A 27,748-nucleotide genomic window follows, 5' to 3' on the forward strand; every position below is an offset into this window, starting at 1 on the left:
TCGGACAAATTTCAAAATTTGCCCCCCCACCCACCATTATTGCTATATAGCATTTACCATATAGCCTTCGTGTGTATGTATTGATTTTCATAAATGCATCATGGGAAGGAATATAATTTGACCACCATCCCCACCGCACAAGCAACTATATAGCATTTATCACATACCTTTAGTGTGTATTTTCATAAATGCATCATGGGATAGCATCATTTCCAAACCTTTAGTGTGTATTTTTATAAATGCATCATGGGATAGCATCATTTCCAAACCTAACAACTCTTACCTCTTATTATCAAAATAGCAGCACAATATTTACTGTTAATTTTCCTGGAAACTTAAAACCACACCAGTAGACATGCCCAAGCATGCAACGAAACTATATGCTTATCTCTTGTTATCAAATAGCTGTTTCCCTGCACAAGGTTGCTGCCTCTAATGATAGCTGCTTCATTACATTTCACGCAAATATTTTCACAAAATGACCCTATTAAGCCTTACATGAACTTTGACCCCAATCTGTGGTACAACTTATTTGAAGCTTGGGCCAGCGGTTCTTGCTGACCATGTTTGGTGGTCATAGCATGTCATTTAAAGGAGCAGTAGCATTTTTAAGATTTTCACAAAATGACCCCTAATAACCCTTACATGACCTTTGACCCCTATCTGTGTACAAGTTATATTAAGCTTGGGTCAGTGCTTCTTGTGGCCAAGTTTGGTCAACATTGGTCCAAGCATCTGGCACTAGTAGCAATTTTTGGTTCTACTAAAGAAGAAAGAAAGAAGAAGATTTAGGAGCTTCACAGTATATCAGGCGGATAAATCCGCCTGACATAACTAGAGCAACTGTGCCCTTTGCAAGGGCACGAGGTAAGTTAGGCGTATGACTGTGATGACATCATCACGCAGCAATACTGTGCAACGTTAAATTTGACCCGACCTTTGTCTTCGGTTGACCTTTTCGGTTTCATATTCTGAGCAACGTTAAATTTGACCTCGGATGACCTTTTCGGTTTTACACTCCCCAAGTGTTAGGGATCATTTGCCGCAAGTTGCAGCCTGCTCGGAGCAACTTTAAATTTGACCTGACCTTTGAACTTGGATGACCTTTCCAGTTTCATACTTCTCAAGTGTCAGGGATCATTTCCCCCGACTTACAGCCCAATTAGAGCAACTTTAAATTTGACTTGACCTTTGACCTCACATGACCTTTGTGGTTTTATACTCCTCAAGTGTCAGGGATCATTTTCCCCGACTTACAGCCTAATTGGAGCAACTTCCAATTTGACCTGACCTTTGACCTCACTTGACCTTTGTGGTTTTATACTCCCAAAGTGTCAGGGATCATTTTCCCCAGTTACAGCCCAATCGGAGCAACTTGTAATTTGACCTGACCTTTGACCTCACATGAACTTTGTGGTTTTATACTCCCAAAGTGTCAGGGATCATTTTCCCCGACTTACAGCCTAATTGGAGCAACTTCAAATTTGACCTGACCTTTGACCTCACTTGACCTTTGTGGTTTTATACTCCCAAAGTGTCAGGGATCATTTTCCCCGACTTACAGCCTAATTGGAGCAACTTCAAAATTGACCTGACCTTTGACCTCACTTGACCTTTGTGGTTTTATACTCCCAAAGTGTCAGGGATCATTTTCCCGACTTACAGCCTCATTGGAGCAACTTCAAATTTGACCTGACCTTTGACCTCACATGACCTTTGTGGTTTTATACTCCCAAAGTGTCAGGGATCATTTTCCCCGACTTACAGCCTCATTGGAGCAACTTCAAATTTGACCTGACCTTTGACCTCGCATGACCTTTGTGGTTTTATACTCCCAAAGTGTCAGGGATCATTTTCCCCGACTTACAGCCTAATTGGAGCAACTTCAAATTTGACCTGACCTTTGACCTCACTTGACCTTTGCGGTTTTATACTCCCCACGTGTCAGGGATCATTTCCCCCGACTGACAGCCCAATTGGAGCAACTTTAAATTTGACCTGACCTTTGACCTCACATGACCTTTGTAGTTTTATACTCCCAAAGTGTCAGGGATCATTTTCCCCGACTTACAGCCTCATTGGAGCAACTTCAAATTTGACCTGACCTTTGACCTCGCATGACCTTTGTGGTTTTATACTCCCAAATTGTCAGGGATCATTTTCCCCGACTTACAGCCCAATTGGAGCAACTTCAAATTTGACCTGACCTTTGACCTCACTTGACCTTTGTGGTTTTATACTCCCCACGTGTCAGGGATCATTTCCCCCGACTTACAGCCCAATTGGAGCAACTTTAAATTTGACCTGACCTTTGACCTCACATGACCTTTGCGGTTTTATACTCCCAAAGTGTGAGGGATCATTTTCCCCAACTTACAGCCTAATTGGAGCAACTTCAAATTTGACCTGACCTTTGACCTCACTTGACCTTTGTGGTTTTATACTCCCCACGTGTCAGGGATCATTTTCCCCGACTTACAGCCCAATTGGAGCAACTTTAAATTTGACCTGACCTTTGACCTCACATGACCTTTGTGGTTTTATACTCCCCAAGTGTCAGGGATCATTTTCCCGACTTACAGCCTAATTGGAGCAACTTCAAATTTGACCTGACCTTTGACCTCACTTGACCTTTGTGGTTTTATACTCCCTTAGTGTCAGGGATCATTTTCCCCGAGTTACAGCCCAATCGAGCAACTTGTAATTTGACCTGACCTTTGACCTCACATGACCTTTGCGGTTTCATACTCCCCAAGTGTCAGGGATCATTTTCCCCGAGTTACAGCCCAATCGAGCAACTTTAAATTTGACCTGACCTTTGACCTCACATGACCTTTGTGGTTTAATGCGGTCATATTTCAACATTTTACTTACCCCTCACCCCTTATTCACCATTATTAAGTCATCTGTAGAAACTATATAGTGGGATTATTGATTTTCATAAATGCATCATGGGAAGGCGTGATGCAGTTATAACCAAGATATCACCCCCCCCCCCCCACACACACACACACACACCCCCACACCCTATAGCCATCAGTGGAAATGATGTAGCTGTTTATATGTAGCATACATGCATCACATCACAAGTTACACTCAAGATATGTAACAAAATTGGCATCTGAACATACCTCAGTTTATTTCGTGTGAATCGCCCACTTGGGGTTTCATACACCCCAACTGGGCTGTTCCAGTTGAAATTCATACAACCTCTCCGGAAGACATTATCTTAATCTCCCACACAGGGCGTGTGAATTTCGAATGGGCCTACCTCAATGGGTGACTCCATTTGTAATATTCACTCCCTGTGTGGGCGATTCCAGTCATGTCTTGCATGAAGGGTGTATGGATTGCAGTTGGAATAGCCAAAATTTACACGTTTTGATGTATGGATTGCAGCTGCAATAGCCAGGCAGCGACTGGTATGATAGAGCCGGCAACTTGTGAAACCGCCCGGCCGTATGACATTTTCCACACGGTTGACGATGGAAATATACTGAATTTAGAGAATGCACGGCACTCACCACCTGGCAATAGACGAATCCAGACGAAGTTTTTACACGTTTTTGAAGCACAGACAGCAGAACCATTGCTTGTTTATCAAAACACTAGACTAGATGTCTCCATGTTTTGCCCCTAATTATAATGGGGGTGCGGCACATATGAGGCAAAAATGACCATTTTGACCCCTGTGACCCCTGGATGACCTCCGATATTAAAACATTTTAAGACTTTTGTAGCCACTTACCCAATACGGCTTGGCTATGCGTTTGGTCCACATCCGATCACGGATGTAGCACTAGTAGTCAATTGTGAGAAAGAAAGAAAGAAAGAAAGAAAGAACTAGAGCTACTGTGGCTCACGAGCCACGAATGTCAGGCGGTGATTGATTCTGATTAGTATCGTTTGACCTTAGACCTCGGGTAAGCTCATGCTATACTCTCCAAGTGTCAAGGATCATTTTCTGCAAGTTACAGCTCGATTGGAGCAACTCCTGAGGTATTAGGGACTGTGCAAGGGAACGAGGTAAGTTCGGCGAATGACTGTGATGACATCACGCAGCAATACTGTGCAACGTTAAATTTGACCCGACCTTTGTCTTCGGTTGACCTTTTCGGTTTCATATTGGGAGCAACGTTAAATTTGACCTGACCTTTGACCTCGGATGACCTTTTCGGTTTTACACTCTCCAAGTGTTAGGGATCATTTTCCCCGAGTTGCAGCCCAATCCGAGCAACTTTAAATTTGACCTGACCTTTGAACTTGGATGACCTTTCCAGTTTCATACTTCTCAAGTGTCAGGGATTATTTTCCCCGAGTTGCAGCCCAATCAGAGCAACTTTAAATTTGACCTGACCTTTGACCTCGGATGACCTTTGCGGTTTAATACTTCTCAGGTGTCAGGGATCATTTTCCCCAAGTTACAGCCTGATCGGAGCAACTTCAAATTTGACCTGACCTTTGACCTCACATGACCTTTGTGGTTTCATACTCCCCAAGTGTCAGGGATCATTTTCCCCAAGTTACAGCCTGATTAGAGCAACTTCAAATTTGACCTGACCTTTGACCTCACATGACCTTTGTGGTTTTATACTCCCCAAGTGTCAGGGATCATTTTCCCCGAGTTACAGCCCAATCGAGCAACTTCAAATTCGACCTGACCTTTGACCTCACATGACCTTTGCGGTTTCATACTCCTCAAGTGTCAGGGATCATTTCCCCCGACTTACAGCCCAATTGGAGCAACTTTAAATTTGACCTATACTCCCCAAGTGTCAGGGATCATTTTCCCCAAGTTACAGCCTGATCGGAGCAACTTCAAATTTGACCTGACCTTTGACCTCACATGACCTTTGCAGTTTTATGCGGTCATATTTCAACATTCGACTTACCCCCCCCCCCCCATTATTCACCATTATTGCATCATCTGTAGAAACTATATAGTGGGAATTATTGATTTTCATAAATGCATTGAGATCATGGGAAGGCGTGATGCAGTTTTAGCCAAGATATTACCCCCCACACACACCCCCACCTATAGCCATCAGTGAAAATTATATAGCTGTTTATATCTAACATACACGCATCACATCACAAGCTACACTCAAGATATGTAACAAAATTGGCATCTGAACATACCTCAGTTTGTTTCAGTGTGAATCGCCCACTTGCGGTTTCATACACCCCAACTGGGCTGTTCCAGTTGAAATTCATACAACCTCTCCGGAAGACATTATCTTAATCTCCCACACAGGAGTGTGAATTTCGAATGGGCCTACCTGAATGGGTGACTCCGTTTGTAATATTCACTCCCTGTGTGGACGATTCAAGTCATGTCTTGCATGAAGGGTGTATGGATTGCAGTTGGAATAGCCTACTAGATGAAAATTTACACGTTTTGATGTATGGATTGCAGTTGCAATAGCCAGGCGGCGAGTGGCATGATAGAGCCGGCAACTTGTGAAACCGCCCGGCCGTATGACATTTTCCACACGGTTGACGATGGAAATTTACTGAATTTAGAGAATGCACGGCATTCACCACCTATAATAGACCAATTCTGACGAAACTTTACATGTTTTGAAGCACAGACAGCAGAACCATTGTCTGTGGTTATCTCTTGTTTATCAAAACACTAGACTAGATGTCTCCATGTTGTTACTGCCCCTAGCTGCCTATCAGCCAAATTGCTGCCTCTAATGATAGCTGCTTCATTACATTTCACACAAATATTTTCACAAATTGCCCCCTATCTTGCCTTACATGAACTTTGACCCCAATCTGTGGTACAACTTATTTGAAGCTTGGGCCAGCGGTTCTTGCTGACCATGTTTGGTGGTCATAGCATGTCATTTAAAGGAGCAGTAGCATTTTAAAGATTTTCACAAAATGACCACTAATAACCCTTATGTGACCTTTGACCCCTATCCGTGTAGAAGTTATATTAAGCTTGGGTCAGTGCTTCTTGTGGCCAAGTTTGGTCAAAATTGGTGCAAGCGTCTGGCACTAGTAGCAATTTTTGGTTTTACTAAAGAAGAAAGAAGATTTGAGAGCTTCACAGTATATCAGGCGGATAAATCCGCCTGACATAAAGAAACAAACAGCAAGAAAAAAATAAGTTAGGCTGCACGCCTAACTTAACTAGAGCAACTGTGCCCTTTGCAAGGGCACGAGGTAAGTTAGGCGTATGACTGTGATGACATCATCACGCAGCAATACTGTGCAACGTTAAATTTGACCCGACCTTTGTCTTCGGTTTCATATTCTGAGCAACGTTAAATTTGACCTCGGATGACCTTTACACTCCCCAAGTGTTAGGGATCATTTGCCGCAAGTTGCAGCCTGATCGAGCAACTTTAAATTTGACCTGACCTTTGACCTCACATGACCTTTTGCGTTTCATAATCCACAAGTATCAGGGATCATTTTCCCCGAATTGCAGCCCAATCAGAGCAACTTTAAATTTGACCTGACCTTTGACCTCGAATGACCTTTGCGGTTTAATACTTCCCAGGGATCAGTTCTCCCGAAGTACAGCCCAATTGGAGCAACTTCAAATTTGCCCTGACCTTTGACCTCACATGACCGTTGTGGTTTTATACTCCCCAAGTGTCAGGGATCATTTCCCCTGACTTACAGCCCAATTGGAGCAACTTTAAATTTGACCTGACCTTTGACCTCACATGACCTTTGTGGTTTTATACTCCCCAAGTGTCAGGGATCATTTTCCCCGACTTACAGCCTAATTGGAGCAACTTCAAATTTGACCTGACCTTTGACCTCACTTGACCTTTGTGGTTTCATACTCCCTAAGTGTCAGGGATCATTTTCCCCGAGTTACAGCCCAATCGGAGCAACTTGTAATTTGACCTGACCTTTGACCTCACATGACCTTTGTGGTTTTATACTCTCAAAGTGTCAGGGATCATTTTCCCCGACTTACAGCCTAATTGGAGCAATTTCAAATTTGACCTGACCTTTGACCTCACTTGACCTTTGTGGTTTTATACTCCCAAAGTGTCAGGGATCATTTTCCCCGACTTACAGCCTCATTGGAGCAACTTCAAATTTGACCTGACCTTTGACCTCGCATGACCTTTGTGGTTTTATACTCCCAAAGTGTCAGGGATCATTTTCCCCGACTTTCAGCCTAATTGGAGCAGCTTCAAATTTGACCTGACCTTTGACCTCACTTGACCTTTGTGGTTTTATACTCCCCACGTGTCAGGGATCATTTTCCCCGACTTACAGCCCAATTGGAGCAACTTTAAATTTGACCTGACCTTTGACCTCACATGACCTTTGCGGTTTTATACTCCCAAAGTGTCAGGGATCATTTTCCCCGACTTACAGCCTCATTGGAGCAACTTCAAATTTGACTTGACCTTTGACCTCACTTGACCTTTGTGGTTTTATACTCCCTAAGTGTCAGGGATCATTTTCCCCGAGTTACAGCCCAATCGGAGCAACTTGTAATTTGACCTGACCTTTGACCTCACATGACCTTTGCGGTTTCATACTCCCCAAGTGTCAGGGATCATTTTCCCAGTTACAGCCCAATCGAGCAACTTTAAATTTGACCTGACCTTTGACCTCACATGACCTTTGTGGTTTAATGCGGTCATATTTCAACATTTTACTTACCCCTCACCCCTTATTCACCATTATTATGTAATCTGTAGAAACTATATAGTGGGATTATTGATTTTCATAAATGCATCATGGGAAGGCGTGATGCAGTTTTAGCCAAGATATCACCCCCCCCCCCACACACACACACACACACACACACCCACACCCCCTCTTGTAAATGCCGCCAAGTGTGGAGGTGTGTGTATATTCCAACTGGGGAGATTCACACACCCACATTCAAACTGGGGAGATTTTTTTACACAAATCTCACAGCAACCGCCATACTGTGGAGGTTGCTCTAAGCAGTGAATGACAGGTGGTATAGCCCCCTCTATGGCCCAAAAACCCCATTTTTGAGCTTATCTTCAACTGTGGAGCTCCACGGTTGTTAGCAGACTCCACAGTGTGAATGTGACAAGACACACACACCTCCACAGTTGGAGGCATTTACAAACGCACACACTCACACCCTATAGCCATCAGTGGAAATGATGTAGCTGTTTATATCTAGCATACAGGCATCACATCACAAGTTACACTCAAGATATGTAACAAAATTGGCATCTGAACATACCTCAGTTTGTTTCGTGTGAATCGCCCACTTGGGGTTTCATATACCCCAACTGGGCTGTTCCAGTTGAAATTCATACAACCTCTCCGGAAGACATTATCTTAATCTCCCACACAGGGCGTGTGAATTTCGAATGGGCCTACCTCAATGGGTGACTCCGCTTGTAATATTCACTCCCTGTGTGGACGATTCCAGTCATGTCTTGCATGAAGGGTGTATGGATTGCAGTTGGAATAGCCACAATTTACACGTTTTGATGTATGGATTGCAGCTGCAATAGCCAGGCAGCGACTGGTATGATAGAGCCGGCAACTTGTGAAACCGCCTCGGCCGTATGACATTTTCCACACGGTTGACGATGGAAATATACTGAATTTAGAGAATGCACGGCACTCACCACCTGGCAATAGACGAATCCAGACAAAGTTTTACACGCTTTGAAGCACAGACAGCAGAACCATTGCTTGTTTATCAAAACACTAGACTAGATGTCTCCATGTTTTGCCCCTAATTATAATGGGGGTGCGGCACATATGAGGCAAAAATGACCATTTTGACCCCTGTGACCCCTGGATGACCTCCGATATTAAAACATTTTAAGACTTTTGTAGCCACTTACCCAATACGGCTTGGCTATGCGTAAGTTTTGGTCCACATCCGATCACGGATGTAGCACTAGTAGTCAATTGTGAGAAAGAAAGAAAGAAAGAAAGAAAGAAAGAAACAAACAGCAAGAAAAAAATAAGTTAGGCTGCACGCCTAACTTAACGAGAGCAACTGTGCCCTTTACAAGGGCACGAGGTAAGTTAGGCGTATGACTGTGATGACATCATCACGCAGCAATACTGTGCAACGTTAAATTTGACCCGACCTTTGTCTTCGGTTCACCTTTTCGGTTTCATATTCGAGCAATGTTACATTTGACCTGACCTTTGACCTTGGATGACCTTTTCGGTTTTACACTCCCCAAGTGTTAGGGATCATTTGCCGCAAGTTGCAGCCTGATCGAGCAACTTTAAATTTGATCTGACCTTTGAACTTGGATGACCTTTCCAGTTTCATACTTCTCAAGTGTCAGGGATTATTTTCCCGAGTTGCAGCCCAATCAGAGCAACTTTAAATTTGACCTGACCTTTGACCTCGGATGACCTTTGTGGTTTAATACTTCCCAGGTGTCAGGGATCATTGTCCCCAAGTTACAGCCTCATCGGAGCACCTTCACATTTGACCTGACCTTTGACCTCACATGACCTTTGTGGTTTTATACTCTCCAAGTGTCAGGGATCATTTTCCCCGACTTACAGCCTAATTGGAGCAACTTCAAATTTGACCTGACCTTTGACCTCACATGACCTTTGTGGTTTTATACTCCCTGCAGCCCAATTTCAGCCCAATTGGAGCAACTTTAAATTTGACCTGACCTTTGACCTCACATGACCTTTGTGGTTTTATACTCCCAAAGTGTCAGGGATCATTTTCCCCGACTTACAGCCTAATTGGAGCATCTTCAAATTTGACCTGACCTTTGACCTCACATGACCTTTGTGGTTTCATACTCCCCAAGTGTCAGGGATCATTTCCCCCCACTTACAGCTCAATTGGAGCAACTTTAAATTTGACCTGACCTTTGACCTCACATGACCTTTGTGGTTTTATACTCCCAAAGTGTCAGGGACCATTTCCCCCGACTTACAGCCTAATTGGAGCAACTTCAACTTCGACCTGACCTTTGACCTCACTTGACCTTTGTGGTTTTATACTCCCCAAGTGTCAAGGATCATTTTCCCCGAGTTACAGCCCAATCGGAGCAACTTGTAATTTGACCTGACCTTTGACCTCACATGACCTTTGCAGTTTAATGCGGTCATATTTCAACATTTTACTTACCCCCCCCCCCTTATTTACCATTATTGCGTCATCTGTAGAAACTATAAAGTGGGATTATTGATTTTCATAAATGCACCATGGGAAGGCGTGATGCAGTTTTAGCCAAGATATCACCCCCCCCCACACACACACACCCACCCCAACCAGTTCCGATACATTTCTTCAAGAAAGAAGAAAAGTACGTGTGTGCAGTACCAGTGCAGCACAAAAGCTTTTATAGTACTAATACCACTGCATCACTAACCTCACAATATTCAGATCAAATCTGATTGAATGAAGTCATTTCCCACAATGGCCTATTTCACAACCACATGTAATAGCTTCTAATACCATTGCCATCTCTACATGTACATGTACAAACAACTGCAATCACACCTATTTAAAGATATGACTATCTCAAGCAATGCATAATACTGTTGTAGCTGTTTAGGTCTGACCGTGTTTAGCAACTTTTCTTTCATGACTTTTTGCCAAAGTGAAAACTTTTCGAAATATATCCTAAAAACCGGGTGTCTAAGTTATTTGGACAGACAATAGCATACAGGCATCACATCACAAGTTACACTCAAGATATGTAACAAAATTGGCATCTGAACATACCTCAGTTTGTTTCGTGTGAATCGCCCACTTGCGGTTTCCAACACCCCAACTGGGCTGTTCCAGTTGAAATTGATACAACCTCGCCGGAAGACATTATCTTAATCTCCCACACAGGGCGTGTGAATTTCGAATGGGCCTACCTCAATGGGTGACTCCGTTTGTAATATTCACTCCCTGTGTGGACGATTCCAGTCATGTCTTGCATGAAGGGTGTATGGATTGCAGTTGAATAGCCAAAATTTACATGTTTTGATGTATGGATTGCAGCTGCAATAGCCAGGCGGCGACTGGTATGATAGAGCCGGCAACTTGTGAAACCGCCTGGCAGTATGACATTTTCCACACGGTTGACGATGGAAATTTACTGAATTTAGAGAATGCACGGCATTCACCACCTGGCACTAGACCAATCGAGACGAAAATTTACACGCTTTTGAAGCACAGACAGCAGAACCATTGCCTGTGGTTATCTCTTGTTTATCAAAACACTAGACTAGATGTCTCCATGTTTTGCCCCTAATTATAATGGGGGTGCGGCACATATGAGGCAAAACTGACCATTTCGGACCCCTGTGACCCCTGGATGACCTCCGATATTAAAACATTTTAAGACTTTTGTAGCCACCTACCCAATACGGCTTGGGTATGCATTTGGTCGAAATCCGATCACGGATGTAGCACAAGTAGTAAATTGTGAGAAAGAAAGAAAGAAAGAAACAGCGAGAAAATAATAAGTTAGGCTGCACGCCTAACTTAAAGAAACTAGAGCAACTGTGCCCTTTGCAAGGGCACGAGGTAAGTTAGGCGGATGATTGTGACGATCTGATCAAGCAGCAATACTGTGCTGGATAGTATTAATTTTAATAAGACTGTTTCATTAATTGCCGCTTTAATATACCTTGATCGTGGAAAGCTGGCATTTTGAAAACTTGACCTTTGACCCCTTAATGACCTTAAATGAATTTCAAAATATTTAAAACATGTTAAGAATGTCATAAGGATCATTGCATTTAAATTTCAGCTCAAATGGAGCATTTTGAAAAACTTGACCTTTGACCCCTTTATGACCCCTTAATGACCTTAAATAATTTTAAAAATATTTTAAACATGTTTAGAATGTCATAAGGATCATTGCATTTAAATTTCAGCTCAAATGGAGCATTTTGAAAAACTTGACCTTTGACCCCTTTATGACCCCTTAATGACCTTAAATAATTTTAAAAATATTTTAAACATGTTTAGAATGTCATAAGGATCATTGCATTTAAATTTCAGCTCAATCAGAGCATTTTTGGTTAAAATGAACTTTTTTGACCCCTGTGACCCCTTGGATGACCTCTGACGTTAAATATGCCATAACTTTTTGTAGCCAGCTACCCAATACTGCTTGTGACTGAGTTTGGTCGAAATCCAATCAAGGATGTGGAAGTAGTAGCAAATTGTGAGAAAGAAGAAAGAAGAAAGAAAGAGGAAATGGCAAGAAAGAAATAAGTTAGGCTGCCCGCCTAACTTAACAAACAGCAAGAAAAAAATAAGTTAGGCTGCACGCCTAACTTAAAGAACTAGTGGCAAATGGTGGTCATAGACCACAAACCTAACTGGGGCATGTTGGTGTTGTGGAGGTATGACCCCTGCAAAATGTTCCAAAAATGTTCCCCTGGTAATGAGGCTTGTTGTCACCGAGTTTGAGTCCCGTACTCCTTACAGATGTCCAGAAAATGCAATTTTAAGATTTGACCCCAGATAACCTTTGACCTGACCCCTGCAAACTGTTCCAAAAAATATTCCACTGGTCATCAAGTTTGTTGTCACCGAGTTTGAGTCACGTACTCCTTACAGATATCCAGAAAATATATTTCTAAGATTTGACCTCTGCATGACCTTTGACCTGAACCCTGCAAAATGATCCCCTGGTTATGAGATTTGTTGTCACTGAAAATGTCCAGAAAATGAAATTGTCACTTGGATTGTAATATAAATTATATTTATAAGATTTGACATCAGATAACCTTTGACCTGAACCCTGGAAAGTGTTCCAAAATGTTCCCCAGATCATTAAGTTTGTTGTCACCAAGTTTGAGTCCGGTACCCCTTACAGATGTCCAGGAAATGCATTTCAAAAATTCGACCTCTGCATGACCTTTGACCTGACCCCTGCAAACTGTTCCCTTGGTCATGAGATTTGTTGTCACCGAGTTTGAGCCCCATACTCCTTACAGAAGTCCAGATAATGCAATTGTAAGATTTACCCCCTTAATGACCTTTGACCCCAATTCTGTATGCAAGTTATAGGCGTGTGGTATAGCCGATGCATATATGCAAATGACATCATTGTACTATATAATATGTGGCAGAAGAAGCATTTTGAAGGTATTTGGTTAAATACCGGAAATGCCCCCTTAATGACATTTGACCCCAATTCTGTTTAGACCTTATGGGCACTGGATATAACCAATACATATGTGCAAGTTACATAATTGTAGGGTGTAACCTGTAGGAGGAGAAGCATTTTGAAGTTATTGCCAGAAAGAAAGAAGAAAGATCGGATAGCAAAACAGTACCTAGCTCGGGGGGTTGTAAACCCCCCAGCTAGGTAAAGAAAGAAAGAAAGAAAGAAACAACTAGAGCAACTGTGCCCTTTGCAAGGGCACGAGGTAAGTTAGGCGGCCGACTGTGACGATCTGATCCAGCAGCTACACTGTGCTGGATGGATAGTATTAATTTTAATAAGACTGTTTCATTAATTGCCGTTTAAATATACCTTGATCGTGGAAAGCTGGCATTTTGAAAACTTGACCTTTGACCTCTGTATGACATCCTTAATGACCTTAAATGAATTTTAAAATATTTAAAACATGTTAAGAATGTCATAACGATCATTGCATTTACATTTCAGCTCAATTGAAACATTTTGAAAACTTGACCTTTGACCCCCTTATTGCCCCTTTAATGACCTTTAATGAATTTCAAAATATTTTCAACATGTTTAGAATGTCATAAGGATCATTGCATTTAAATTTCAACTCAATTAAAGCATTTTGGAACACTTGACCTTTGACCCCTTTATGACCCCTTAATGACCTTAAATGAATTTTAAAATGTTTTTAGAATGTTTAGAATGTCATAAGGATCATTGCATTTAAATTTCAGCTCAATTGGAGCATTTTGAAAAACTTGACCTTTGACCCGTTTATGGCCCCTTAATGACCTTAAATATATTTTAAAATAATTTAAACATGTTTAGAATGTCATAAGGATCATTGCATTTAAATTTCAGCTCAATCGAGCATTTTCGGTTAAAATGACCTTTTTTGACCTCTGTAACCTCTTGGATGACCTCTGACGTTAAACAACCCATAACTTTTGTAGCCAGTTACCCAATACTGCTTGTGACTGAGTTTGGTCGAAATCTGATCAAGGATGTGGAAGTAGTAGCAAATTGTGAGAAGAAGAAAGAAAGAAGAAAGAAATGGCAAGAAAGAAATAAGTTAGGCTGCCCGCCTAACTTAAAGAACTTGACAGAAACAGACCTTAGCAATTTTGCAAATTGCTAAGGAATAAATACCAATAATGAATATACCAAGTTGTTCGTTAATAAGACAGCTATAACAGCTTGAGCTTTCCTAGTCATAGTGACATGTCCTGAAATATCCTTGCTATTTATCTGTACATGTACATCTATTTTTAAAATTTCATCCCCCAAAGCCTATCTTGGTTCTGCATTTCTATCAAATTTATCTAATTGTAAAGGTTCTTGCTTTTACACTTCACAAATCTTACTCTTGCCTTAAGATCTTCCATATGCCAATATAAAGATTATTATCTTGTGAGACAAGTCAACTTTATAATCAGAAATGTTACAGAAAGACATAGTTTGTTCATGATGAATGTACAAGAACCTGCATTCTGCAGATTGTGCATGTTTGATCAATTTGCTCATATCCTTCAATAACCTTTAGGATAGTGGTTTATGTATGTGGTACATATGGTGCATCAAAACCAGTCACCATATAATCTCTTTTTATAGTGACAAACATGATCAATTAAAAATTTTTTTAGACAAACTAAAATTAAAATACTTCCCCGTCCTGTGGTAGTCTGAATCACAGACTAGGTTTTTAAATAGCAAACATTATGCAGGGTGTGTAGAATATAGTTTGGTAAAATATTTCAGCTGGTTAGCCAGGTGCCCTGAATTATTTAGAAACATCCAGCTCATAGCAAGTGAGAGCGGTGGAGGAAACCAGGTCTGCCCCACTTAAAGAGTAATTTCTTTATGTTTCTCTTTTTAACATGATAATTATTTTGACTGCAGCCCTGCAAATATCTACTTACATCACTATCTAGCATGTTTCTAAATAATTCAGAGCAATTGAAGAGGAAGTTTTTAGTTAATGTGCTTTGATCTTTACATATTTTAATATGTATTAGAACAAATTTTAAAATGTTAAAAAATATTAGCTTTAAGAAAGTTCATATTTTATAGGGAATTAGATACTGTGAACAATTGTTGTGTTAACATATTGACGCCGGCACATCCTCTAATTCCTCCAACGGTTACACCTGAAACAACTTCCAGCTATAAAACCATTTCCTGATCATTTTCATGAAACATGAAACCAAAATATCACCCATATCTTACAGGCATTGCCAAGCGACTACACTAATACGGAAACATGATCGCCAGATTATATCTTATTAAAATATTTCAACCCCTCGTTAGTTTAACTTGTCTGTTGCTTAAAGGTAAATACGGTCTCTGAGATATTTGATTTTAGTACATACAGTCTCAGTTTGCTTTTTATAAAGCCTTGCGTTATTGTACATTATTAGTATTACTAAGGTTAGTCATGGTAAGTGCCATGCATTACATAAAATACACATAAGCATATTAATACTGAGTGGCGAATTTTATGTTTTGTGAGCAAAACTGCAGTCATACTTTATAGCCTTATAGAGATCCTCATTTTTACATATTTTGTCACTATAAGACTCCATATATTCAGAATGATAAAACAGGTCCATATGCTTTAATGTATGTATGATTTTTACTAAACAACTAACTTTCATCACCAAAGCAAGTAAGCAACCCACTTTTTCTTCAAGGACCCTTTGAACCTTCAGCTTTTTGAAAAGCACATCCTATAACCTCCTACAATCTATTTATGATATACATGTAGTAGCCAGTGCTACAGAATTATAACTTCAGAGAACCCGAACTCCCTATACCACCCTTGGATACCACCATGCCAGTCCAGGATCTTTTTCACAAAAAGCTATCTACAATGCATTATAAGTACCAGCCTGAACCTTTATGTAAGCTACAGTCAAATGCACTTACATCTCTACATACACATAAAATATGCATATTTTAACAAGTGGCCTCTTGAGCATGCAAAAACCCCTCTCATCCCCTTGCCCCACCTATGAGAACAAGCTTGAAAACAATCATTGGTGTACATATTTCAAATTTATAACTAAACATTTATTTAACAAAATAAAGTAACATGAATAAATGAAGAATTTTTTCCACTACTAGGAAGAACCTTCAGAAGTAAATTGCAATGTGCAAAAGCGCATTGAAATTCCACTTGAATTTCTAAAATCATACAACCATAAGTGTACCCCACAACTTCCGAAAGTAAGCTTATCATTGAAATGATGTCAAAATTAAATCAAAATTATAATAAAGAAATGAAGAAATCATTCTAGTTATTGAAACAAAGTCTACGCATAAAATCCTTCCTCCTCAGACAATGTCCACCATTAATAATGGAATATGTAACAACATCAAACTAGAGCTAATTGCGCATACACATATACGCGACCTTAGCAATAGCTAATTAACTAGGCCTATGGCTAATTAGCCCAGCTATCTAGCATGCATGCATGTATTAAGGCATATAAACAGCCAGCAGTAGTATAATATGCTGATTTTACTGAGAGGTCTTTTTTGAAATGCACTGTAATTTGAAATTGACCATAGGGACAATGGGAGCAAGGTTAATTTGTTAGCTCACCTATAGCATATGTGAGTTCAAAAGGTCCAGCAGTTTGGTGTAATTCATTGGAATATACATGTATAACTAGAACAGAAGTTTGTAGTATCATATAATTAGGCCAAGTAAAATAAAAAACATGTTTCAAGTCCAGGTTTTTGTAAAAAAGGAGGAAGAGGGGGCTTTTTATTTTATATTTTCATGGCAAAATCGGTGTGAATACCCATAATTTGAGCTGTTTTAGCATACACAATAATGCCTGGAAAAAGGAGGAGGCCTCTTTTTATTTTTTGTTCTGAGGATATAGGCCGCCCTCTAATTTTCATAAAACCTTTCAAAAGTGTTTCTTGTATATTAGCAAGGCTATAGAAATATTTCTGCTTCCTAGATATATTTTTTGAAAAGTTAAATAAACTGAATAAATATATAATTGAAGAAACCTCAAAAAAGGAAGTGGGAGGGTACGTGAAACATGTTTATTTTTTTATTTGGCCTTATAATTATTAATTATATTACATAATTATTTTCCATAGTTGTGAAATCATTTTGTTAACCAAAAATTATTCAATATTCATGTAAATATTTCTGTGCAACTTTGGTCATGCGCTATTAGAGTGCGACTTCCTAAGGTATTTTTCTACATACCGAAGTAATATCTGCATGACCTTTGACCCCAATGACCTTGGACCCCAATGGATGAATACAATGTGTAATGTTATCATGCTATATTATAATTTGTGGAATGAATTAGCATTTTTAGTAACAGAACAGAAAATCACATCAGCCATAATGATCTTCGTATGACCTTTGACCTCAAGGCTAATGCATGTGTCAAGTGACATCATCTTGCTGTGTCATTCGTGTTTAGGAGTAGCAGTTTTAGTAAAAATAACAGGAAATAACATTTTCGGCCATAATGTCCTTTCCATAACCTTTGACCTTGAGTTGGTCACGTGACATTAAAAACATTTTTGTGCCACCAGCTATTGGTCCTGATGACCAAGTAACATTGTTGTACCATATATATTTGCGACAGCAGCAGCATTTTAGGGTATTTGGTCATATACGGAAGTATCCCTTAATGACCTTTGACCCCAATTCTGGACAATAACTTTTAGACACTGGGTATAGCTGATGCATGTACCCAAGTGCCATCATCGTGCTGTATAATTTGTGGAAGAAGTAGCATTTTTAGTGAAATCACGTTTTTGGCCATTGACAGGAAGTGGATGACCTTTGACCTGAAGTTGATCATGTTTCATTTGTCCCCCACCCAATGGTCCTAATGACCAACTATGGTCAACATGGCTCAAAGCATATGGCTACGGTGGCTCATTATAAGATTGACAGAAAGAAAGAAAGAAAGAAAGAAAGAAAGAACTTGACAGAAACAGACCTTAGCAATTTTGCAAATTGCTAAGCAACAATTTTGCAAATTGCTAAGCAAAGAAGAGTCAGTCTCAGAAGCTGAAATAAGAACATTTTCTCAAAAATTTTGACTGCAAATCCCTAATTCCTATCCAGACAATGTCATGTGATTATTGCAGATGTAGTTCTAAAATAGTCAAATTTATGATTCACTGACAATTCTGAACTAGAAAAAAGTAAAGTAAAAGAGGCTGTTATTTGGCCCCATTCCCAACCCCTGTGGCACACCCAATAGACAGATAGGGAGATCCACCTACATGTCTTTACCTTTCTAAAATTATCCACAAAAGGTTGAAAATATAATGCTAGGTATTTATCCCTGATTTGTCCATAATCCCCATCAAACGCTATGATATATTTGACTCCAGAGCTCAAAATACATGAGGACTATCGAGGGTGATTTTTCACAAAATTTCACAAAATGACTTAAGTCAAAACAAAATTGGCTATGGCAAATAAATACACACACAGACAGGGCACTTTACCTTTATACATGTGAATGTAGGTATAACTTGCTGTATTTCTACCCCTGGTCCTGAGAAAATTCAAACTTACGATAGACAACACCAATTATTGTTACTGTATTTTCTGTAATAAACACTCTGGGCATTTATTTGGGGCAAATTGAAAAAAGAAATTGTTACATAAACTTTAAACCATTGGGGAAAACTCACTTCCGAACTCTAAATAGCAGCCAATGAAACCAGCTTTTGTGATTATCTGTAGTATTATAAAGAACATTATCACTACAGAATTGCTTTTATGAGCTCATTTTCATACAAACTTGTAATTTGCTGTGTTCTTTAAATATAAATTCTAATAATTTGGCAATAAACTGGGTGGAAGTTTATAATAGGTTTTGTCCATACAAATTTGTGAGTGTGACATCCAGCAAATGCCAGCTTACTCACATGAGATGGCATGAAAATTGCTGCATTTCGATCACTTTTTCAAGGAAAAAATCAGTGGGGCATTTGTTACAGATAATGCTGTGTATTCATCCGGAAAATCAAATTTCATGATAAACAAAAATGATTGATGGCGATTTGATTCTTTTGTTTCGCTGTCTTGGCGTAATAAACAATTTATCTTTCTTGATCAAAACACAAGTCTTGGAAAAAAAATTCCAGTGTTACCAGAGTTGCCAAATAGGTCTATGTCTTTTCATTTTCCTTCCAGGCTTTATAGTTTAAGGGATCCAAAATGAGCGTTTATTATGTTTCGACAGTATTTTTTGTGGGACATGAGAGCACCTCAGACCTATCGAATTGCATTCTGAATACTGAAGCATGTCTTTCTGATATCAAATAATTTTCATTTTTTTAAATCACAATATAATACAAATTTTATGACAAATTATAAAAATTTGATATTTTTCAAATTTTTGATATATAACAGTCCTCGAGTAAATTATATAAATCTAATGATATATTCTTAAAGTGTATGTAGCAGGGAGGAAAAGCCGACGGTCAATTGAAAATTTTGACCTTTCATATTGAAGATATGGATTTTTTCCCAAAAAGACCAAATTTTTTTGGTGTTTTGGGAAAAAAATCCATATCTTCAATACGAAAGGTCAAAATTTTCAATTGATCGTCGGCTTTTCATCCCACCTACATACACATTAAGTATAAATCATCAGATTTATAAAGTTTACTTCAAGTACTGTTAAATATCAAAAATATCAATTTTAATGATTTGCCATAAAATGTGTATTAAATTGCGAATTTCAAAAATCAAAATTATTTGATATCAGAATTACATTCTTCATATTCAGAATGCAATTCGATATGTCTGATGTGCTCTAATGTCCCAAAATAAATACTGTCCAAACGTTCATACCCCAGCCCTTAAAGCTTTTGATCTAAATATCTCAAAAAAAGTAACTAACCCCCTTAAATAATGGCCATTATTCAAAAAGCGGGCGATTGTATTACAAATCTGTAAAATGTGTTGGAAGCAGAATTTATTTCTGCGCATTTTGACACCTCATTTGCAGCAATTGTCTAAATATTGACGCCGCAGCGTACATTTAAATCAATGTAACCCAAGATTTGAAAGTTGCAATAAATTGTATTGATTTTGTATTCAGTGTAATGGAAGGAAATCTGTGTAATGATGTCTGAGTGTTTTTGTATAAATTTTGTACAAGTGCAACTTTCAAATCTGGACCTCACTATTTTAAATTGACCGGTGTTTTATTGTTTTCTGGGCGATCGTATCAAATGAGGTGTCAAAATGCGCAGAAATATATTCTGCTTCCAACACATTTTACAATAGCCCGTTTTGGAGTAATGGCCATTATATAAGGGGGGTTAGTTACTTTTTTTGAGATGTTTAGTTCATTATCCACCCTGACACTTATTCTTATTAAACAGATTTAGGATGAATAAATTTGTATGTTTGATGTTATCGGAGTCGACAGGTGACACAATCTTCCTAGCTGACGGACACAATGTTTTCAAGTATTATTTATTTGGATCAACATAGAATAACGGAAATCCGGAATAAAAACTATGCCAAATCTGACACATTTGATATCTAGATCGTGTTACAATGAGGTGGGGATATTAGTGTAGTAAGGGTATAATAGTGGCAAATATCCAGTCAAAATTGACAACATGTCAAGTTTTGTATCCAATAAGGCTTTTGTAAAGATGCCAGGCAGAGCTGCCAAATTATCCCAAAGTTGCTACAATTTTTCTGAAAATGTAGCTTTTCCTATACTTTTTGAGCCAAATTTCCCAAAAGGGTGTGCTTGTTGAAATGGTTAAATTCACTTTTTGATCACTGTGCATGACAATTCAAGAAGGGATGTTTCCCATAGCGAGATGGTATTGTGATGCTGAATATATTCTCCCTTGTAAATTCATTGTCTGTACCAAAATATTTGCAGATCATTTGTGATTCTGACATTTGTTTTATTCAAGTTATTAATATTTCTACCACTTTAAAATATGATATCATATATGTGCAACTTATCATAAAACATTATGATACATATCTCCATTAAACAATATGAGATGTATAATGATGAAAATTTTACAACCATTTCAAAATTTGATAATGGCAATTAACTTAAACAAAATTATAATCAGGATACCTAGATAGTACTACAAGCTGTTGCTAATGACAGGATATCTAGCATTTGCAATTTCAATGTCATAATGCATTTGTTACTCAAAAATATCCATTTATATAATTTCATTCAGTTCTGATGTTTTATTTGGTTAATTCTTGCTTTTGATTTGTAAGTGACAATGACCTCTTGAAAGCTATTACCAAGGTGGATGTTGATATTAAAAGCAATGTCACTCATCAGAGAAGATATATCGTACCCTTCCCAGAATCCTTTGCAACATGATCACCTCAGTTCATCAAATGACACTTACTGAATATATTACTTTGGTTCCATTTGAGAATACTCTGGTCAAACATGGGGCGAGTCATGAAATACACATAATTTGCATAGTCTGGATGTGCTCTGTTCATCGAAGTACCTTTGGTCACTATCGACCCATGTTGCACTGAATTGACCTTTTTCCCTCTATCCCACAATGCACTATTCCAGGGGGGTATGACGTAGTTCATCAACCTCATAGATCGTGTGCATCCGATGGTCTTTACCAGGCCTTTGCAATTATTTTGTCTTAATATGGGCATACTGATTCCATATCTAATGCGGATTATCGTAAAGGCCATCAATGTTACTAATTATGCAATTATTGAATACACAAGTGATGCAGTTACGGAGCGATGCAGAACATCTGTGTAAGAGATTTTGTTTTCGTTTTATTTTCAACTTCAAAAAAAAAAGTGAAACGGATGCCGGTAAAATATCACTGCGTGTCCCGTCATCAGTTTTTCACCATTAGGTCTATAAAATGTATACAAAGTTAGGTTTCAATAACAGGAATTAGGTATTAGTGATCGCACGCCAGTATCGTGATGATCGGGGATTCCTTTTTTGTTATGAAGGCACCAGCCGAAATGTCCGTATTCCAGAATGTAATGAACATAACTCTGTACTCCCCCCGGGGAGATGATGTATTTTGCGACACTCATACCCCCCTGGAATAGTGCATGATGGGAAAGAGGGAAAAAGGTCTATAGCAAATCAGTACAGATTTTCTTTTACAGAAAATTAAGCTGGAAGTAATGCATTGTGGGAAGTGTAAGACTGCCAATATCCTTACCCACACCAGAAAATCACACCTACCCATCATGCCTCATTTTAATCTTTGCTATTTACATCATAATCTGCAATTTGCCAAATTAGATCCTTCTATCCACTATATTTGAGATATGTTTCAAGATGCATATCTGATCCTGTTGTAGTCCTGAGGAGGACCACCCTAATAAAGCAAAATAGCAAGGGCCCAGTTCGCAAAACTTGATTGTAAACTTACAATAGTCGAATGTCATATGCAATGGATGTATGTATTAACTTAAGTTTAATATTCTATATGCATGAACTACAACTATTGCAATCTAGTTTCGCGAATTGGCCGAAGGTTTCAGGGGTCTATGTGTGATGATGTGATGTAGCCGCATTTCACGCAATGCATGCTGGGAAATCTGCATGGTTTTCTACTTTAATCCTTACCTACCTGAAAGGAATTCTTACTGTCTTCAGTTCAGTTTTGTATCTATAATTACAGGATGTTAAGGTGATTTTTAAAGACTCAAGGGTTTTTGCATTTTAAGCTTAATGCTATATGGTGTCAGAAGGTGCAAGTGTTTGTTTAATCCATCCTTTCCTACTGAAACACCCTAGAGTCCTCATGGGATATACATATATAGTATACTCATGCATAAATTTGTATTAACAAGGCTTTGGGAAATTACATGTACTTTGCTTATAATTTTATTTAAAAATAACAGAATAATAAAGTACATGGATAAAAGAATATCATACGATTCATGCCACTCCCAACTATCATGTTGGACAATACACAATGGTAAACTCATCTTGGTTTTTTGTCCATGGGCATCAAAACTGGCGGGATGTGTCCCCTCTGCACCCACCTGCATACATTTTGGTAAAATTAGTCACTTTTTGTTCTTTTCAGACACTTCTGACTATCTAGATCAATGTCCCCTCACACACACACACCCCCACACACACTTACAGATTGAAGTCACTGGTCATGGTCCTAACCAGTGTGAGCCATTAATTCATAGCTCTTTTACAGATACTGGTACAATCCTTCCTCAGTTGCCAACCTAGAGATGCAGCATTAGATATTATTGGGGGGGCTGGGGAGTTAGTGTCAGGCAGTAAAGGGTACTATTATGAACGTACCATTTTGAAAGAGGAATACACTGAAGAAGTACCAGAATGTTTTTTTCAATGGAAAACAAAACCAAAACTTGTTCAAAGAATACCAAAACTAGATCACACGACACAGCGGTAAAGATCTTTGATTCTGGTGCAAGAGGTCCCTGGTTCAATTCCAGGTGGAGGCAAATATCCAAAACTTATTATCCGCTCTCTCCATTACTGCATAGAGGCAGAAGTAGTGGAAGACGAAGACCTCACAACCAGTTCTGATCAGGGTAATGCCTGGCTGTCTATATACCCAACCCTGGGCATAATGGGACAACAGTATCTGACAATGAATGGCTCACCTTCAATGTAGGTTAAATAAAGAATATATAAAAAATATTATGAAAACACACAAAATTAAAGTTTTCTTAGACAGTTACATCCAAATCAAATTCAGTTTTGAATATTTCACATGCAGTTACCATGTGAACCAACATTAATAATTTAAAATATACAAACAATCGGACATTGAGTGTATACACTGCATACATGTGAATCACCTCAAAAGATTGGATGGGATAATACTGTTCCTTTGTAACATGAATTCATGACAAACTAAATCCCTGAACACAATTCACACTATTCTAATAAAATTGTAGCATGTCAAAGAAATTGGTTGAAAAAGAATAGAATTGCTTTCTCATATATTTGACACACTGGGAATCAGCTTATCAATCAGTGAATTGGAAATTTTACAGTTCACAAGCGGTTACATCACTACATAGTCTCAAGAACTAAATAGGTTTGATGAACTGATGTGACATAAAAGCAGTTCATTTTGCCTTATGCTTTCATTAAGGGGGTACTACACCCCTGTGGTAAATTCGTGACTATTTTTGCATTTTTCTCATTATATAATAACCCACTGGTAACAAAAGTTATGTATATTATTGGGGCAAGGAATCCAATTACTACACTGAAATTTCAGTGACTCAAGACAAGCGGTTCAATATATATGATAGGAAACGAGGTACATCCTAGCGGTACCTTATTTCTTATGATAAATAACGAACAACGCTTGTCTTGGGTCACTGAAATTCCAGTGTAGTAATTGATTTCTTGCCCCTATAATATACATAACTTTTGTTACCACTGTGTTATTAGTTTGTGAGAAAAATGCAAAAATAGACACAAATTTATCGAGGGGTGTAGTACCCCCTTAATTACCATTTTAGGGCATGCATTTGGGCTATTTCTAGTGGAACAGGAGTATAAATAAATATTCATTAGTTTACAGTCGTGTCCTGAAATTGTCTGTCCCCAGAACAAGAAAGGAGTTAAATAGGTGATAATTTGCATACCAACTTGTCTATAAATGGCAAAATGTATCCTATTGTTGTTGCTGAATGTTTTTGTTTCTTTCAAATCGCAAAATTTCAAGAGAAAAAATATATATTAACCAAATATGGTTTACAAGATGAAATTTATATGAATTGAGAGAAAGTGTTTTTTCTGTTATTCTGTTCGGGACACCTAATCTGGCAGTCGTATTGAGTGTCATTGATTTCCTTAGAGACAATATATACCCTTAAGTTACAAAATCTGCTATATATGTGAATCAGTGATTAAGAATGATTTCTATTCAAATATTTTCATATCTAGCGAAGTATTATTATAAATCTATAGATGACACTGTAATAATAAACCCACTCTTGCTTGGTTTGCTTGTATGATAGACCAGAATGATCTCATCTCAAATGGTGTAGTTCAATAACAGTCATTAAACATCATGGCACAAAATTTGAACTCAAGTGTTGCAGAGTATGAGCTTTTGTCCCACTGCATTGAAAGGTCAATTGATGACTACAAGAATATCGGGATTACAGAACTCTGCCTTGATAGATGAGCATGTTTGAACTCAACCAAGGAGTTGGTAAAAACCCTTATTTCATGGTATTTATCATATTTTCCAATTTAACAAATATAATTTCCAATACACATTTTTGAACAATATAAACATGATTTTGGTTTATAATAACAAAATATGCCGTATTTCGTCAAATAGTCGCCCCCCCCTCAAATAAACGCCCCCCACCACTTTTTTCAACCAAGATGTTTCAAAAATGCTGATATTTCCATGCTATCTTCTGTAGTAAGCTTACCAAGTTGTCCACATGGTCGATAATAGCGTCAATAATTGGCGAAAATCTGGATTGGAAACCCGGAAGTGAACCAGAATTCAGTATTCCTAGTTCATAGTTCGTCATTTTAGCGTGAGTTTTAAGTTTACCTAATGATTTTAATGGGAATTATTGTTCTAAAATTGACCTTGAATAAACGCCCCCCTTTGGGGAAATGTAACGCCCCCGGGGGCGTTTATTTGATGAAATACCGTGTTTCCTTTAACATTAACCAACCCTCTCTATGTTTTACACCATCAGAGTTTGCAACTTCACACTGTCTAACAGCGATTCTCTAGTTTCGCAGATAACGCTAATGTGTAGCAATACAACAACATGCTCAAATAGATTTTTGTCTACATCGTACACAGGCCTTCACACCTATACATATGGTTCACAACAAGGCGGGAAAGACCTCTGATTAAAACTAGATACAAATTGTGTAAAATTACACCTGCGAATAAAAGTCTGTACTTGACACAAGTCGACTTCATGTAGCTTGAGAGGGGTCGGTAGGTGTGAGCATGGAAGTATGAGTATACTCGTCCTTCTATGGTGTGAGATAGTCCAACATTTGAATGCATTTTGGTAGCCAGAATCAGTGTATATTGCAACAAATTTAATCATGGCTCACAAGCCACTGTCATATTCAGTGATGTGCGCAAAGGGGGACCAAGGGGTTCCCCCCAATTTGTCAGTCAATCAGGGTAAATGCACCCAATCAAGGGAAATGCACCCAATCAGGGGGGGGATTTAGGGAATTAGCTTTTATGGCGAGTGAAATGAGGCGGAAAGCTTTGAACAGTCAGGGAAATCAAGACCCATGGCCCCCACTTTTGAAAACCTGTGAATGCAACTGGTCATATTCCATTTATGTCAGTACATATTTAACAATTCAAACCAGAAATTAATTTTCATAATAATTAATTTTCTCACAACATTTAAAATTTATTATTATCAAACAAAATTTAGGAATGGTAACAGAACATAACCGTGCATCAATTTTCACACAAAATGTCAAAAGATAACCAAAGTATTCTAGGGATACTTTGACAGATAACATCACAGAGCAAAATAACTGTGGGGTAAAAAGGGTACTTCACACAATTGAGCAAAATGAATCAGATGTTAAAAAAATTTACAAAAGACTTCCGACACAATTAGGAACCACAGTCCAATCACTCTCGTTGGCTACAAAAAATGTATGCTACTGAAATATAGAACAGTGGCATGTCCAGGGGGGCTTTGGGGGCTGAAGCCCCCTGCACTCTGTTAAAAATCATGTAAAATCAGCCGTTTTTTGGCGATTTTAGCCATTAAGCCCTCCCCCCCTCCCACCCGCATAACTCTGAAAGCTAGATCCTGGACACCCCGGTGTAGAACCTCCACATCTATTTTCTTTACCGCATCCCACTATGAATTAGGCATGTGATATAATACTACATACTTCCTTCATTTGCATATTAATGATACATACACGATACATACATTGTACGAACTATCATTATCCACTTGACTTCTAATTGTATGTTTATTTATACTGCAAAATTGCAATTTGAAGTCGCGCTTGGAATTGAAAGCGACAAAAGTTGCTCCACATCGTCAAATTAGAAGTCAACTTCTGATGTTGATTTCAAAACACGAAGACCCTGTTAACACACAAATGAAGTTGTGTCCAAATTCTACTGAAGTCGACTTCAGGATCTGTGTAAACAGGGCCTTATTGACGACAGTTCAATCAAAAATCCATCTCACTTGCATATGGATGATTAAGTTCTGATTGCTATCCAATGAACTATGCAGTCATCATCATGTAAACTGCTCAAATAAAGAAAGTCCGCAATCATGTAACCTGTCCTACACCAAAACCTGATCTTGTTATGACAATTTGATTGATATGGTCGTGTGTAGAATCTTGTTATCTCCAATTTGATACCAAATTTGCTACCAAACACTCAAAAGTGACAAAGATTGATATCAGTTTATGGTATTTGGTGCAATTTCAAAAGTTGCATATCAAAACTATGCACACGGTCGAAATTGCTTAGCGTGGCAATGTGGTCAAACTTGTTAATTTAAAACGCATGTATTGCTACAGTGATTTACTGATGAATACTAGGGCACGATGCGATCGATATGACCTAGCGGTTGTTTCGGGCTATATGTCAATGGTTGAGCTCTG

At 38.6% G+C, this 27,748-nt stretch overlaps 1 protein-coding gene across 1 annotated transcript in view; it reads right to left on the reverse strand.

Moving 5' to 3' along the window:
- Positions 1-27,748, reverse strand: part of LOC140142083 (unconventional myosin-Ia-like) — a 115,344-nt gene that overhangs the window by 80,638 nt on the left and 6,958 nt on the right.

Source organism: Amphiura filiformis, chromosome 20, assembly GCF_039555335.1.
Source record: "Amphiura filiformis chromosome 20, Afil_fr2py, whole genome shotgun sequence".
Taxonomy (NCBI): Eukaryota; Metazoa; Echinodermata; class Ophiuroidea; order Amphilepidida; family Amphiuridae; genus Amphiura; species Amphiura filiformis.